Genomic DNA, 18,465 nt, shown 5'->3' with positions numbered 1-18,465 from the left:
GACAGAGGCTATGAAGAGAGCAGTTTAGATCTTCGATTAAATTCAGTGGGCCTCAAGCCAATATAAAAATGGACCCTAATTTAGCAGACTAAAACTGCTGATTGATAGGAAAGGAGGGGGAACTTAATTATTGAGGGTACAGGAAGAAAATACCGTATGAAAGAGAAATAAATGCATAATAACAACCAAAGAGATCCTCCGTTACACATTATATGGAAGTAAACCAAGGGAGCCTGGCCTGTTCTCAAAAGGAAGTGATCAACATGGGGAATGTTCATTAGAATTTTAGTGTTATGATAAGTAAGAGCCACTTTATAAACCAGACTTAACACGGGAGACATAAAAATAGTTATAAAATGGAGAAAGAGAAGCCAACTAAGAAAAAAAAGACATAACATTAAGCCAGACACTTTCTAAAAAAAAGAAATTAAAGCTACTTACCACTGGGTTGAATTTATCTCCCTGATGTTTCTTAATTGAGCCAACATCCTATGGAGACCAAAATAAAGAAACAAAATTAACAATAAAAATAGATCTTTATGACTTTAAGCGATCATCTCTTCTAAATTCTTATTTGCCTCAAAATGTAAATTATAATTCTCTAAAACTCACTACTGTAAACACACGAATATGCTAACTTCTAAATACATAGCTAGCTTCTTAACCAGTCACTGGATTGTTTTTAATATATTCATAAGCTATGGTGAACCCTCATCTAGATCAAATAATACCCACCTAACATTAAAACCCCATTTATTTGAACCTACTGAGAAATAATAAAAGTTTTTCCAAGCACATAAATTCAAATCACCAATTATATTTAAATTTAGTAGTTTTTTAAAAAAGATTTTATTTATTTATTTGAGAGAGCAAGTTAGAGCGAGCAGGCTGAGGGAGAAAGATAGAGGGAGAGAGAATCTGAAGCGGACTCTGTGCTGAGCGTAAAGTCCGACTCGGGGCTCAATCTCATGACTGCAAGATCATGACCTGAGCCCAGACCAGGAGTCTGACAGCTAACCAACCGAGCCACCCAGGCCCCCTAAATTTCATAGTTTCGGATGGTTCTGTGAAGCAGACAATGGTAACGGCTGATCAGATTCTATTCTTCCCTTTATGGAAATTTTACTTTCTTTGGGGTGGTAATGGACCCAGCTAAATATCCAGAATTGAAAGGCTCAAGGGGTTGGAGGACACAGTTGAGATCAGTGACATATTAAGTCTGCTTTGGGGATGGAATGGGGTTGGTTATGGGCAAACACTTGTTTTCCTTATTCAGGGATAGATGTAAACATGTTTACTGCTGCAACAACAATCCTATGACCATAAGTCAACAAGTGTGAGTATTAAAAAACAACTAATAAGGCTGGGGGTGCCTGGGTGGCACAGCGGTTAAGCGTCTGCCTTTGGCTCAGGGCAAGATCCCGGTGTTATGGGATCGAGCCCCACATCAGGCTCCTCCGCTATGAGCCTCCTTCTTCCTCTCCCGCTCCCCCTGCTTGTGTTTCCTCTCTCGCTAGCTGTCTCTATCTCTGTCGAATAAATAAATAAAATCTTAAAAAAAAAAAAACAACTAATAAGGCTGACAAAGTAGAAAAACAAAACAAGTTAGGGATCTCTAAAAGCACTGCTGAGCAACTGGACCAATGCTAACTGCTGACTTCTTCTGGATTTCTTGGTATATAAGAAAACTAAATTTCCCATTTATTTAAACCATCATGAAGTTTTCTGTACCTACAGACATATTGCAAAGTGAAAATTATGTACTACATATTACAAAGTGAAACAGCCTAAACTCAAAACAGTAACATTAATAAAAAGTATACACATCATAATCTTTTTATTAAAAATTTCGGTAATATTAATAAATATGTACTTCAAAATTTTACAATTACCCTAAATTTATTGGGCTATTTTTCTCTTTGCCAAATGGTTTCAGTACTACTGAGTTGTTTAACCTTCCCCAACAAATGCTACATATAATACATGCCACAAAAAAATACCTGTGCATATGGCAAACAGAGATGGCCATGAAATTATTCAACATACTCCTATGTTAGTAATAATCTGGTAGAATGGAATTGCCAATAGGCTGAAACAGAACATGGCAACGGAAGAGCAGGTTGGAGAGAAGAGATATGCGAAAACTGTATTTAGAAATGGAAGTTTAAAATACCTGAAAGATGTCCTAGCAGGATCTTTGGTAGGCATTCAGAGATGTGGGGACAGCTCTAAGCTGAGGATAAAAATTTGCAAGTCATCTGCCTAGAGATGTTAGTTAAAGCAATGAAATTACATGAAAGCATGAGGAGCATGAGCACAGACACAAAAGAGAATAGGTTCACTGATTAAACCCTGGGATAATACAAAAATAAGAGATCAGAAAATAAGGATAGAGCCAAAAAGGACACTGAAGAGAAGCAGTCAGTGAGTCAAGAAAAGAAAATGATGGGGCACCTGGGTGGCACAGCGGTTAAGCGTCTGCCTTCGGCTCAGGGCGTGATCCCGGCGTTATGGGATCGAGCCCCACATCAGGCTCCTCCGCTATGAGCCTGCTTCTTCCTCTCCCACTCCCCCTGCTTGTGTTCCCTCTCTCGCTGGCTGTCTCTATCTCTGTCAAATAATTAAATAAAAAATCTTAAAAAAAAAAAAAAGATTCTCTGTTAAAAAAAAAAGAAAATGATACTGTAAAAATAAAGTGAAAATGTTTCAAGGAGGAAGACGTTATCAACTATGTTAATAAGAATTTGGAATTACCACTATGTAGCAAAGGTCACTTATTATCTTAACAAGGTCATTTAATGTGGAGTGGTAGAAACAAAACAATGTTTGGAGGCAATTCAAGAAAAAAGAGGATAACCTGATAATAGCAAATACAGATAATTCAGGTAGTTCGGCTATAAAAGACATTAGAAAAAGAGAGCAGTAGCAAGAGTAGAATATGAATCAGGAGTCACAACATCTGATCTGTAAACAGATAGGAATAATCTAGTTAGCAGAGTCCACTGGTAAATTTTTATGAAGAGATTTGGGCAACAATTCATAGACTGTCCTAGCAAGATGTCCCACCAATAAAAAAGCTGCTCATGAGGAGGAAAACAAAAAACATACCTGAGTGCAATGGTTTAACTAGCCAAATAAAACTCACAAAGGGTATTTCTCAAAAATACAGATTATTGTGCCTTCTTTCTAGAGATTCTTTCTTCCCTCAAGATTTTTATTTATTTATTTGTTTGTTTGTTTGTTTGTTTGAGAGAGTGAGCAAGCGAGCGAGCATGAGAGTGGGGGGAAGGGCAGAGGGAGAGGACCATCAGGCTCCACCCTGAGCATGGAGCCTAACTAGGGGCTTGATCCAGAGATCACGACCTGAGCGGAAATCCAGAGTTGGATGCTTAACCAATCCAGCCACCCAGGTGCCCCTCTGGAGATTCTTATTTTGGAGATTAGATATAAAACTCAAAAGTCTCCATCTTAAAATGCTGATGCAATTCTTTTTGTCCAACATTCTCAACAATCATCAATACATGGTCAATCTTATCCTATCTATGCTCAAACCACCACCTTTTCTCCCTCCCAATTCTCTATTATTTTGACAAACTCTCAGCTTGGGTATTACTATAACAACTGAAAAGTGAAGTCACTATAAAGGTTTTTAAAAATATAGTATGGTACAGGGCACCTGGGTGGCTCAGATGGTTAAACATCTGTGTTTGGCTCAAGGCATGATCTCCGGGTCCTGCAATGGAGCCCAGCATTGGACTCCCAGCTCAGTGGGGAGTCTGCTTCTCCCTCTCTCTCTGCCTGCCTCTCTGTGTTTTTGTGTGTCAAATGAATAAATAAATAAATAAAAAACTATAAAAACACAGTATATTTCCCTATCGATCTAAAAATATAGTGTATTTTCCTATCAGTATGATATACCCAAGTAGATTTGAGAGAAATTTTAATGTTGAAGCAATCTTTCTATATGAGTTCAAGAGTTAAAACGTATAACAAAGGTTCCTCAACTATTAGGTGACACTCAGTGGTTGTTTAAGGTCATTTTAGTTTAATCATGGCTATCACAATGTTTGCTAATCTATATTTGGTATACCTGTCCTTAGTACTGAGGCATTTAATGGACCCTATTGACCCATTACAGGTAGGGACATGAATAGTAAACAATGAAAATACTGATATGCAAAAAAAATAAGAATAGAAAGGTAAGAAATTTACACAACAAAAAAATTATAAATGCTATGTAAGAGCATGTGATCCTGAAGGGCAAAAATCAGTAACTGAATGTATAAAATGTGCTATGCCTACAACATATACAGCAACAAACAGCTAAGTTCCACACTAAGGGCTATAAGACTAACATCAATGTCTGAACCCTACTGGCCTGATTCTAATCCAGTAGAAAGCTTAGACTTTCTCCAACATTGGCACTACTAATCCAACTTTTGAATAAAGTAGTAGACATACATATTGAAGTTACTAAAGAGTGACACATTTGCAGAAATTTCCATTTTTACATTTCTACAAATTACTTACATGATGAAATAGATTCTTACAGTTTGGAAACTGTAAACATCTCTGTAACTAACAGCAATGACAATGGTGAATGCAAGTGGCAAGAGTGGGCACCCTTGTATCGTTCCTGATCTTAAAAGAAAGGCTTTCAGCCTTTTTTTTTTTTTAAGATTTTATTTATTTATTTATTTATTTGACACAGAGAAAGAGAGCACAAGCAGGCGGAGCAGCAGACAGAGGGAGAGGGAGAAGCAGGCTCTCTAAAGAACAGGGAGCCCAATGTGGGGCTCAATCCCAGGGCCCTGGGATCAAGACCTAAGCCAAAGGCAGACGCTTAACTGACTAAGCCACCCAGGCGCCCCAGGCTTTCAGCTTTGTACCACTGAGTAGGATGTTAGCTGTGGGCCTGTCACCTATGGCTTTTATTACATTGACATATGTTCCTTCCATACCCACTTTCTTGAGAAGTTTTATCATAACTGGATATTGAACTTTCGTCAAATGCTTTTTCCACATTTACCAAGATGATTATATGATTTTTATCCTTCATTTTGTTAATGCAATAGATCATGCTGACTGATTTAAGGATGTTGAACCATCCTTGAATCCCTGGAATAAATCTCACTTGATCATGATATATGATTCTTTTAATGCACTGCTGAATTCAGTTTGCTAATATTTTGTTCAGGAATTTTTCATCCATGTTTATCAGGAATATAACTGTGTAATTTTCTTTTCTTGTGGCATCTTTGTCTGGTTTTGCTCTCAAGGTAATGAAAGCCTCATAAAATAAGTTGGCAAGACTTCCCTCCTCTTCTATTTTTTTTTGAAGAGTTTAAAAAGGATAAGTATTAAGTCTTCTTTGAATATTCACCAGTGAAGCTATCTAGTCCTAGCCAGAGCAATTAGGCAAGAAAAATAAGTAAAAGGCATTCAAACTGCAAAGGAAAAAGTAAAACTGTCACTATTTATAGATGACAATAGTATATATAGAAAACTCTAAAGGCTCTAAGACATTAATGAAGGAAATTCAAGACACAAATAAATGAAAAGCTATTCCATACTCATGAACTGGAAGAATCAATACAGTAAAATGTCTATACTACCCAAAGCAATCTAAAGATTCAATACAATCCCCATCAAAATTCCAATACCACTTTTCAAAAAAATATGGTCAATTAATTTACAGCAAAGGAGCCAAGGATACACAAGGGGTAGAGGACAGTCCCTTCAATGAATGATAGTAGGAAAACTAAAGTCACAGGCAAAAGAACGAAACGTGACCGCTATCTTATATCATACATAAAAATTAACTCAAAATGGATTAAAGATATGAACCTGGGGTGCCTGGGTGGCTTGGTCAGTTAAGGGTCCAACTCTTGATTTCAGCTCAGGTTATGATCTCAGGGCCATGAGATGGAGCCCCATGTCATGCTCTGCACTCAGCTGAGTACGCTTGTCCCTCTCTGTCCCCCAGCTTGTGTGTGGTCTCTCTCGCAAACAAATAAAATCTTAAAAAAAAAAAAAAAAAGGTGAACCTAAGACCTAAAACCTTAAAATTCATACAAGAAAACACAGGTAGAAGATTCTTTACGTAGGTCTTGGCAATGATTTTTGAATCTGACACCAAAAGCAAAAATAAGTAAGTAGGACTACATCATACTAAATAAGCCTCTGGTACAGCAAAAGAAACCATCAACAGAAGGAAAATGTAACCTACAGAAAGGGAGAAAATATATACAAGTCATAAGGGACTAATATTCAAAATATATAAAGAACATATACAACTTAATGACAAAAAAATCCAATTAAAAAAATGGGCGGAAGATTTAAATAGACACTTTTCCAAAAAAAAAAAAAAAAACATACAGATGGCCAACAGATGAAAGGATGCTCAACATCACTAATCATCAGGGAAATGCAAATCAAAACAATGAGATATCACATCTCACATTTTAGAATGGTTATTATCAGAAAGAAGAGAAATAACAAGTATTGGTGAAGATGTGGAGAAAAGGGAACCCCTCTGCACTTTTAGAATGTAAATTGGTGCAGCCACTATGTAAAACAATATGGAGGTTCCCTCCCCCCCCCAAAAAATCCAGCCATATGATCTAGCAATTCTATTTGTGGATGTTTATCTGAAGAAAACAAAAACACTAACCAGTAAAGATATATGCACCCCCATGTTCACTGCAGTGCACACACACATAAATATGATTCAGTCATAAAATGAATGAGATCTTGCCATCTGCAACAACTTGGATGGATGGATATTAGGCTAAGTTAAATATGTCAGACAGAGAATGACAAATACCATTTTATCTTTCTTATACGTGGAATCTAAAAACAAACCAAAAAGCCTCCTAGATATAGAAAACAGATTGCCAGAAGCATGGGGTGGGGTAGGGGGGAGAAATGGGTAAAGGGGGTCAAAAAGTTACATACATACATATATATATACATATATATACATACACACACACACACAGAGTCTTTCCACCACTGCAGCAGAGGTCTCCATGTGCTACTTTCCAATCAACACCCTAGCCAAGGGAATCTGTCCTGAGTGAGAGTGCTGTAATATCTGTGTATAAGTGTTAAAAGAATGCAGGCTTTGGTTCTCATGGATAAATACATGGAAGCGAAACTGCTGGGTCACAGTCTATGTTTAATTATGTACCTTTTAAAAGTTGTTTTCGGGGGGCGCCTGGGTGGCACAGCGGTTGGGCATCTGCCTTTGGCTCAGGGCGTGATCCCGGCGTTATGGGATCGAGCCCCACATCAGGCTCTTCCTCTATGAGCCTGCTTCTTCCTCTCCCACTCCCCCTGCTTGTGTTCCCTCTCTCGCTGGCTGTCTCTGTCAAATAAATAAATATAATCTTAAAAAAAAAAAAAAAAGTTGTTTTCGGGAGTGGTTTTATCATTTAACACTTCCAGAGTTCCAGTTACATCTTTACCAACACTTGATATTCTCCAGTCTTTCTTACGTAGTAGTACGTGCATAGAAATAGCTCACTGTATTTTTGTTTTGCATTTCCCTGATTACAAATGGCAGAGCTTCATCTGTACTTAGACCTCATTTAGATGATAAAACACTGGACTTCAAGCCTTGATACTCTAATGGGATAAAATTTCTGGAGACATGAGTGATCAAGGCACTTGGAAGGCACAGTTGGTTGAGCAACCAACTCTTGTTTTGGCTCAGGTGTGATCTCAGGGTTGTGGGATCAAGCCCTGTGCTCAGTGCAGAGTCTGCCTGAGTTTCTCTCTCCCTCTCCTCCTCTTCCCAACACTGGCATGCTCTCACTCTCTCTCTAAATATATATTTAAAAAAAAAAAAAGTAGAGGGGCTCCTGGGTGGCTCAGTTCGTTAAAGTGCTGCCTTCGGCTCAGGTTTGGATCTAGCCCCTAATCAGGCTCCTTGCTCAGCAGAGGAGTCTGCTTCTCTCCCTCTGCCTGCTGCTCTCCCTGCTTGTGAGCTCTCTCTTTCTCTCTCTCTCTCTAACAAATAAATAAAATCTTAAAAAAAAAAGTGAGGAGTGATCGAATTTTGTATATGGGAGGAAAGTAAATTAGAGCAAGAGAGCACACTGTATTGGAAAACAATTCTCCCTGAACATCTCACATTTCTGCACGGTCTGAATTCTCTGAGCAATGTCATTTACAGGCAATTTAATATGTTTGTATAAAGAGACATTCCAAGATAATAACGCTTAGCAAAATTAAAACAGTCCAACATCTTCTCCCAAGAAGATCTGCTTAAATTCCAGAGTAAAGATAAGGTTTCTGTCTCTCGCTTTCAGAGGAAATGACACAGACTCTCATTGCCAGTGGTGCTATGTAAAATCAGAGTCTCCCAATTTGGGGTTCCTCTTCTGCAATGCATACTACTGCCTGTGCAGTTACCATCTGATCCTTACTATGTAGCCCTGTGAAGATTAAATCTCAGGTAACTGACACAAGACATGCCCTGGATGCTGCTTTTGTAATGAGTAATAAACTCTGTCTCTCATCTAGAGGTTGTGTGCCTTCTGACAGGTTAACATACCAGCTTGGAAAGAGGGGAAAATCTAGACCCTTCACTGTTTCTGATTTAACCAGTGTAAATTTTAAGAAACATGTTGAGGCGCCTGGGTGACTCAGTCAGTTAAGCATCCAACTGTTTTTAGTTCATGTCATGATCTCAGGGTGGTGAGACTAAGCCCTGTGTTGCACTGGGCGTGGAGACCACTTAAGATTCTTTCTCTCCCTCTCCCTCTATCCTTTCCCCCAGCCCCTGTACTCACTCTCCCTCTCTATAAGAAAAAGAAAAAAAGGAAACACAGCCACCGTGTTTTATACCACCCAAGATCAAAAGACTGAGTCTATTTCCCCATTACTTGAATTCGGGCTGATCTTGTGACTTGCTCATATGGCACTTTGTTGTGGAAATAACAGTAACTATGCCTCAAGAAGATTTAAAACCATCACCTTTAATGTTAAGTGAAATAAGTCAAGCAGAGAAAGACAATTATCATATGGTTTCACTCATTTATGGAACATAAGAAATAGGAAGATCGGTAGAAGGAAGGGAAGAATGGGGGGGGGTAAACAGAAGGTGGAATGAACCATGAGAGACTACGGACTCTGGGAAAAAAACTGAGGGCTTCAGAGGGGAGGAGGATGGGGACTGGGATAGGCCGGTGATGGGTATTAAGGAGGTTATTGCATGGTGCACTAGGTGTTATACGTAAATAATGAATCAAGGAACATTGCATCAAAAAAAAAATTAAATAAATAAAATAAAACAAAACCTCCACCTTCACCTTCTTTGAATGTTGCCCAGAGAACATGATGTCATAGAGCAGCGTAGGATAAAAGACCACAATGCTGATGCACAAACTCAAGAGAAATATAAATTCCTATTATTTTAAGCCATCAATCTTCCTAACTTTAACAGCTATATTAGTTTTTCCAAAGAGGAAACTTTACGCTTTGTTCATTTTCTTAGGGTATGTTCTGTATTTCATTAGTTTCAGTTTTTTCTATGTTTTCTGCCTTTCACTTATTTTGAATTTAATTTCTTTTTTCCTCTTAGGGAAAGATTAAATAACTGATTCTAATACTTTCTTCTTCAAGATTTACAACCGTAAATTCTCTAAGCTGTACTTCATAAACTTTGATATGTCTTTGCTAATTTAAAATGCTTTCGCTTTTTCCATTTGATTTATTCTTTTACCCATGGGTTATTTAGAATCGTCTTTGTTTCAATACTTGGAGACCTATTAAACCTTAATTTGTTACTATTTCTAACTGAATTCCACTGTAGTCAGAGAATATATTATGATTTCTAGCCTTTGCAATATGCAGAAGCTTTTGGACAGCCCCACAAAACATCTATCTGAGTGTTTCATGTCTGCCTGAATGTCATATTCTGCATCTTTTGGGCATACTGTTTTATAAATTTAATTAGGTTAAATTGGTTGACGGTGTTCACATCTTCTATATCCTTACCATTTTATGCATTCTTTTCCTACTGAATACTGAAAATACTGAAATCTCCATCAGTGTACGTCTATTTCTCCTTTTATAATTGTCTATTTTTATCTCATGTATTTTGAAGCTCTGTTATAGACTGAAGAATACACATTTAGGGTTCTTATATCTTCTTGATCAGTGGATCCTTTTATCATTTTAAGATGTTCTTTTTCTCTATTAACAATCCTTGCCTTGAAATATATTTTGCTTGATTATCATTGTAGCCACAGGAGCTTTCTTTCAGTAAGTTTTAATACCATGTATCTTTTCCCATCTATTCCTTTTAACCAAATTTATCTTTAAAGTGACCACTTGTATGAAGCATACAGTTGGGTCTTCCTGTTTAATCCAATCTGACAATTTTTACGTTTTGATGGTGGGCTTAGACCATTTATATTTAATATAATTATTGGTGTGTCTTAATTTAAGTCTATTTCATTACTATTTATTTTCTATTTGTTCTTTGTTCCTCTTTTTTCTTGACTTCAAATAATGCTATTTTTCCCCATACTATCTCATTTTATGGCCTCTTTGCTGTTGTTGTTGTTGTTTTTTGGTTGCTCTAGGAATACACAATATGCAGTCTTAATTCATCATAATCCACCTTCAAATATTATGTCACTTCACATATGATCTAAGAAATTTAAGAGTATCATTTATACTTACATTTATTCCCTCCCATATTTCAAGCTACTGTCATACATCTTACTTCCACATATTATAAATCCCATGGTATTTTTTGCTTTACATTATCAATTGTTATATAAATTCGAAAACAAGAAACAGGAGCCTGGGTGGCTTAGTCAGTTAAGCAACCAACTCTTGTTTCAGCTCAGGTCATGATCTCAGGGTCATGAGAATAAGCCCCACATTGGGCTCCAGCTTGGGACTCTCAATTCCTCTTCCTCTGCCCCTCCCCCCCCGCTCTTACATGCTCTCTAAAATAAATAAATCTAAAAAAGATAATAAAAAAAATAGGGGTGCCTGGGTGGCTCAGTTGGGTAAGCATCTGCCTTCGGCTCAGTTCCCGGTCTCAGGGGCCTGGGATTGAGCCCTGCATCAGGCTCTCTGCTCAGCAGGGAGTCTGCTACTTTCTCTCACTCTCCCTCTGTGATCTCTTGCTCTCTCTCAAATAAATAAATAAAATCTTTAAAAAAAAATAAAAAAATAAAAACAAGAAACCAGAATTTCATATTTATTCACAAATTTACTGTTTTCTTCAGTCTGTTTCTTACTACAAATTTGCTGGTAAGCCAATTTGAGCAGTTTTTTTGTTTTGTTTTGTTTTGTTTTTAAGATACTGCCTTTCTCAGTTCTACAATGTTCATTTGGCTTATTTTCAGGGTGGCCTTACTCTCCTGAAATACCCAATCCCTCACATACTACCCTGTAAACTGCTTTAAAATCCCTCTCTCCTAGAAGGGCTATATGCACCCCAATGTTCATAGCAGCAATGTCCACAATAGCTAAATCGTGGAAGGAGCTGAGATGCCCTTCAACAGATGACTGGATTAAGAAGTTGTGGTCCATATATGAAATGGAATATTACTCAGCTATCAGAAAGAATGAATTCTCAACATTTGCTGCAACATGGACAGCACTGGAGGAGATGCTAAGTGAAATAAGTCAAGCAGAGAAAGACAACTATCGTATGATTTCTCTCATCTATGGAACATAAGAACTAGGATGATCGGTAGGGGAAGAAAGGGATAAAGAAAGGGGGGGTAACCAGAAGGGGGAACGAAACATGAGACTATGGACTATGAGAAACAAACTGGGGGCCTCAGAGGGGAGAGGGGTGGGGGAATGGGATAGACCGGTGATGGGTAGTAAGGAGGGCACAAATTGCATGGTGCACTGGGTGTTATATGCAACTAATGAATCATCAAGCTTTACGTCGGAAGCCGGGGATGTACTGTATGGTGACTAACATAATAAAAAATCATTAAAATAATAATAATAAAATAAAATCCCTCTCTCCTACTTAACTAGGTCATCTATAAGTCTGCTTTTATTAACTATTTTCTCTTAAATATGCCATCACATTTTCCTGTTTTTTTGTAGGTTTCACAATTTTTCATAGTATTCTAGATGCTGTAAGAGTCAAGTTAATAAATTAAGCACAATATTGTTTTGGTAAGTTTTCTTTATTTCCCAGAAAGTCTACACTCTTCTCTCAGGACAGGTGACTGGTAATTCATATTCCCAGCAAAAATCTATATGAGCTGGGACTGGTTGCAGTTTTAATTAGATTGATTTCATCTGTAATCACTTCAACTTACAACTTTTCTACCCCCAAAGACAGCCACATTTTTGATCTTGTCATCATCTGGGGTAGAGAGAATTTGGGATGCAGTTCCAAGTTTTTTTTTGTTCAGTTTGCTTTTAGATTTGAATCCAGCAGAGTCCCACAACTCAAGAACCACTGAATCTGCAGGACTACACGCTTCTCTGAGCTTTTCAAGACCTCCTCCTCTACTGTTGCTTCATGACAAAATTCAAGGTGGATGGAATTATCAGGCTTAGTGATTTATTTTGCCTTTGGGGCTCTTGTCAGATTCCCATCCCTTCACAAAGCCCACAATGTCATTCAAAAAACTGGATGAGTTATCCTCATCACTTCAGTCTTTGTCTTTACGGCAAGTCTGCTTCTCTATCCTATACTGACCAGTCACGTGTCCCCAGGCAGGGAAGCTGTCGCACTCTTGACTCACCCAGGAGAGGTTCATTATCTGTGATATTTAGTTCACTAAGGCTTTCTTGGTTTCACAGATTTTTGCTAGCCATATTTTTTTTATTTTATTATTTTTTTTTTTAAAGATTTTATTTATTTATTCGACAGAGATAGAGATAGAGACAGCCAGCGAGAGAGGGAACACAGGCAGGGGGAGTGGGAGAGGAAGAAGCAGGCTCATAGCAGAGGAGCCTGATGTGGGGCTCGCCCACAACGCCAGGATCACGCCCTGAGCCGAAGGCAGACGCTTAACCGCTGTGCCACCCAGGCGCCCCCATATTTTTTTTTAAAGCAGGATCCTTTGTTTCCAGATTTTTCTTATTCTTACCAGGGAACCAAAGGTTTTCTGTGTCCTCCTATTGCCTAACTAGAAGCAGAAATATCAGGGCATTTCCAGTGTAGATGAAACTGTTTTATTTATAGAAAAGATAGTCCCACAGAAGATATGTAGCCTGACTCCCTCCTTTGTCAAGTAAACTTGGTCAAGATAGAGGAAAAGTCTCTGGAATTCTCCTCTGTCTCAGTTTAGGAGAAATGACATTAATTTATGGAAGAAGAGGGCCTGGTTATTTTTACAAAAATAAGTATTTCATTCCGCAATTAGAAATAAGACTACAAATGCAAACATCCCCAAAAGAGTTTGTTTACTTAACTCTGAAAGGCTAAGATTAGATTATTCTAAAATCAAAGGGAGCAAGTACAGGGAGGATCAGGAAAGAGAGCAGCTCAATATGGCTCATAATCAAACTTTGGGAAGATGAAATGGTGCAGAAAAGGAATACTGGAGGTCTGTGTGTTCATTCAACTGTTTCTAACACTATAGTTGATTCTGCAATTTTCAACAATAGGCCAATAAAAGCTGTGCAAAAAAAGACATTTGGGGCAGTATATATCACAGATGTATATTCACAGTGATGTTGCTTATTGTGATAGGGAAAGTAAATCTCGGCTTTATTTCAAACCTAGAAATAGCTTCTTCATACAGTCTTGAGTAGATCTCAACTCTTCCTCATAACACACAATCTTGTGGGTGGATTAACTTCCTTGTGTGTATTCCTTTATTTTTTTTTTTTACTTCCTAGTATTCATTTCCATGCTAGAGTAACACCCAATATCCTCAGTTTCTGCTAATGACTACTAACAACAACTTTTTCTTGATGCTTGAAATCATTAAGCATCATCTGGGAAGCCCTGCTGGGAATAGAACAAAGTGATTTTGACCATGTGCAGCAATATGCTATACCAAGTAGGTGTATTTTTCCTCTGATGTTAAAAATTACCTCTCTCGGGGGGCCTGGGTGGCTCAGTTGGTTAAGTGTCTGCCTCCTGGGATCCAGCCCCTCATTCGTCTCTCTGCTCAGTGGGAAGTCTGCTTCTCCTTCTCCCCGCTGGCTCATGTGCACACTCTCTCTCTCAAATAAATAAATAAAATCTTAAAAAAAAAAAAAAAAGGACCTCTCCCTTAGTATATCTCTCCAGCTACCAACGTATTTCTCTGCTCCAACGTATTTCTCTGCTCCCCTTTACAGGAAAATTCCAAACATGTTGTCTACATACACGGTCCTCAATTATTTCATCAATTGTTCTTAAACCCACTCTAATCATACTTCTGTCCCTGTCACTTAAATGGAAAGTACTCTTCCTAGTTCATCAATGGCCCACACTCTGTCAAATTCAATCTAAATTCACATCTCACCTGACTCGTTTCATTAGGAGCATCGTTCCCACTACTTTACACATTTTCTTTACTTAGTTTCCAAGACATCACATGCTCCTAATTTTGTTATTACACCACTAGTTATGCTTCAGTCTCCTTTCCTAGTTGCTCCTCTTTAATGCCAACCACTTTAAACATTATAGTGACCAACAACACAGATTTTGGTCTTCTTCCCCATATCCTTGATGATCATCCAGTTTCGAGTGTTGAAATCTTATCAACTCTTTAAATAATAAGTACTCCAATGATACCTGTCCTAGTCTGGGTTCTCCCAAAAGCAAAGGCTTAAGTAAGGACTTAAGTACAGGACATTCCCTGTCCAAGAAATGACCTGAGGGAGCAGGAAGAGTAAGGCAGAGATGAAGAAAAAGCCAGTATAAGGAATGGTATATTGTCAAAGTCATTCCTAAGGACAACAGGGTCTCACTCTACTTAAACTTCTTGAGAAGCACACAGGCAATCTCTTAGAATGTCTGCCTATAGGAAGAGAGATAAACTGTTCTCCATCTGCTCCTGTTTGCCACTGATTAAGGGTTGCCTCTACGGACATTAACTTTCACTGGCTACCAGCCTATGCTTGCTTTCTGTAATAGCTGGCTTCCCATAGCAGAGAAATCGCTGGGGCTTCCTTTCACTGGGAAGGACATCCTAAGGTGACTCTCTGCACTGTTATGGTACTGTTTCTTGCACCTACAGTTAAAGTCAGGGGTGAGCCAAGAGGATGTGATGCTGCACACCAGAACTGCCTGCTACACTGCAGACCAGACCACTATCAACCACATATCCACCTCCCCGCTGTATGTCTCCATTTAGTGGAGGAATATAAAGAAAAAAGCAGGAATTAGTCATTCAGAAAAGAGAAAGAGTAAACATGATGACTGAATCCACAAGGCAGTTCTGGTTTTGGTGGCAGTACAGTTGACTCTTCAGCACTATGGGTTCGATCTGCACATATTCAAGTGGATTTATAAGTGGATTTTTTAAATAAATACAATACAGTGCTATAAATGTATTTTCTCTTATAATTTTTTTAAAGAAAGTTTTTACTTCTATTTTTTCAAGATTTTATTTATTTATTTGAAAGACAGAAAGAGAGAGCACGTGCAGGGAGGACAGGGGAAGGGAAAAGGAAGAGGAAGAGGCCGACTTCCAGCTAAGCAGGGAGCCCAATGCAGGACTCGAACCCAGGACCTGGGATCATGACCTGAGCTGAAGGCAGACGCTTAACCGATTGAGCCACCCAGGCTCCCTTCTTGATATTCTTAATACCATTTTCTGTTCTCCAGCCTATTTCATTGTAAGGACACAATACATAATACATATATATACAAAATTTTTGTTAATCAACTACTTATGTTATCAATAATGCTTCCAGTCAAGAGTAGGCTATTAGTGGTTAAGTTCTGGGGGATTCAAGTTATACTTCAATTTTTGACTGTGCGGTGGTTAGCACCCCCAAACCCCTGCTGTTCAAGGGTCACCTGGAGAAGAATGCAAACATTAAGAAGAGACAATTTTCCAGCAAGTCTAAAGATAGAAAACACACCAGTAGGAATCAAAATGGGAATATAATACCACAGATAAAAATTATTTCTGTATTTTGGAGTAAATGTAGATCTTTATCATATATTACAGAACAAAAAAGGTAATTTAAAAATAATTTACTAAATTCAACATATAGTGATGTTTAAAATTTTGCATGACTTACTAGAAAAAAATAAATTATGAAATGGTTTCAGGAAATAGGAAATCATGGATGAAACTTAAGGATTTATCAATAAGTCACTACCCTAAAAGACACTAAGCACCTATGCACTCACAAACTTAAAAAGAATGGAATTTGATCACAAGATTCGGGGCTCAGAGGAAATATGAAAAAGTTCTCAATTCATATTACAAATTCAATATAATTCTTATACAATACCTATCAAAGTTACCATACTGCATCAATATGCCATCTATACTCAAGAATACTTCAAAAAATCCCAAATTATATAAAAGAAACTCAAATACAGTAGTAAGACTTTAATTCTAGGAATGCTAAGAGAATAAATCTATTAACAGCACATCATACAAACAGATGAAAAGGAGGTAAAATCGATCTTCTTGACAATGCCAAAAGGGAATCTAATAAAAGACAACATTCATTCTTGACAAAAATCCTAGTAAACTAGAAACAGAGTAATTTCTCAATAAAAAAACCAAACATCTACATCACGTTCATGAAAATAAAATAAATACTAGAAACATTAACATTAAAATTAAAAAGAAAGGGCACCTGGGTGGCTCAGATGGTTAAGCTTGTGTCTTCAGCTCAGGTCATGATCCCAGGGTCCTGGGATTGAGACCCTCATCGGGCTCCCTGCTCAGCAGGGAGTCTGCTTCTCTCTCTCCCTCTGCCTCTCCCCTGGCTTGTGCTCTCTCTCATCTAAATAAATAAAGTCTTTAAAAATAAAGATAAAATAAAAAATAAAATACTATAAAATTTAAAAGAATATCAACCCTATCAAGCAAGTGAAAAAGACAACGCACAGAATGAGAGAACGCATGTGTACATCACATATCTGGTAAGGGAATCGTATCCAGAATACATAAAGAACTCTTACAACAATAAAAAGACAAACAACAAAACTTAAAAACAGGCAAAGGATTTGAAGAGGCATTTCTCCAAAGATATACTAATGGTCAATAAAAACATGAAAAGATGTTCAACATTATCAGTCATTAGGGTAACACAAATCAAAACTACAATGAAATAAACTTCTACTGGCACTAAGGATGTCTATAATCAAAAAGACAGACAATAACAATCGCCAGGGAAGATGTGGAGAAACTGGAACCCTCATACACTGCAGATAGAAATGTAAATTGGTACAGTCACTTTTGAAAAAGTTTGGCATTCCTCCAAAAAGTTAAACACAGTTACCATATGATCCATCAATTCCACTCACAGGTATATAACAGAGAAGTGAAAACATACTCTCTCTGGAAAACTTGTAACTAAAGTTCATAGTAGTATTATCTACAGTGACCAAAAAGTGGAAACAATTCAATACCCCTCAACTAATTCATGGATAAACAAAATGTATATCCATACAATGGAATATTATTCAGCTATAAAAAGAGATTTACCTACTGATACATTATACAACATGGATGAACTTTGGAAACACTATGCTATGGTAAAGAAGCCAGACAGTCAAATCCTTTGCTGGGGTGAGGTATTTTACCTTACTACAGACTTCTCATTCCACCTGCCACTTCAATGTGGTAATTACTTCTTTGGCTCTCTATGTGATGTTTTAAATGAAGTGATCTATAAATAAAATATGTTTTTATGCAGTGTGTACACTGTCCTAGAAAATGAATCAAACCTGTTGAAACACATGACCTGATTTGAGAATCCTGGACACAAATGCCACTGCTTGAAATTTCATTAGCTATATTTTCTGGACCCTCTAAAATCAACCTCTATTAAAATGCAAATTCACATAGTGAAGACAAGGCCCTAACTTCCTAAGGTGAATTTCCTCCTAAGTATATTTTTTCCTGGGTTCAAGAAAAGAAGAAACCACGAGCAAAGACCAGAAAAAAGGTTGGAATTGGCAAAATAAAAACAAGAAGCCAGTTTGAATCCTCATTTTTCTGTAAAGCTAATGTGTTTGCTCTGGGGATAACTTAGCTTGGGTATGATTATAAACATTACAAACCTTCCAAAGAAAGAAAACAAGATCAGTCTTAACACCCTGTTACAGAAGATTTACCAGTAAGACTTAAAAATACCACCACTTGATAAAAGCCTTAGAATTCAGATTAATATTTTAGGTATAACATCTGTTATTCTATTAAGTCATCCCAAACATCCCTTAGGGCAAAAAATTCATCCTTTTTTTTCAAGTTTTTATTTATTAAAGTAATCATTACACCCAATGTGGGGCTCAAACTCATGACCCGGAGAGATCAAGAGTCACATGCTCCTCCGACT

The 18,465-nt window shown here is 37.6% G+C and overlaps 1 protein-coding gene across 10 annotated transcripts in view; it reads right to left on the bottom strand.

Moving 5' to 3' along the window:
- ERBIN (erbb2 interacting protein) overlaps positions 1-18,465 on the bottom strand; it is a 124,364-nt gene that overhangs the window by 81,934 nt on the left and 23,965 nt on the right. For 8 of the 10 annotated variants that reach the window (XM_019799719.2, XM_011225079.3, XM_011225080.3 and 5 more), the window contains one exon: positions 442-489. The gene's annotated coding sequence lies outside the window, so the exon portion shown is untranslated. Of the gene's footprint in view, positions 1-441; positions 490-5,847; positions 5,890-7,192; positions 7,241-18,465 lie in introns of those variants that run through there. The other 2 variants (XM_034656291.1, XM_034656292.1) reach the window with 2 other exon arrangements.

Source organism: Ailuropoda melanoleuca, chromosome 3 (assembly GCF_002007445.2).
Source record: "Ailuropoda melanoleuca isolate Jingjing chromosome 3, ASM200744v2, whole genome shotgun sequence".
NCBI classification, from domain to species: Eukaryota; Metazoa; Chordata; class Mammalia; order Carnivora; family Ursidae; genus Ailuropoda; species Ailuropoda melanoleuca.
Note: the sequence above shows the minus strand (reverse complement) of the source record. Positions and strands in the feature narration are given on the sequence as shown.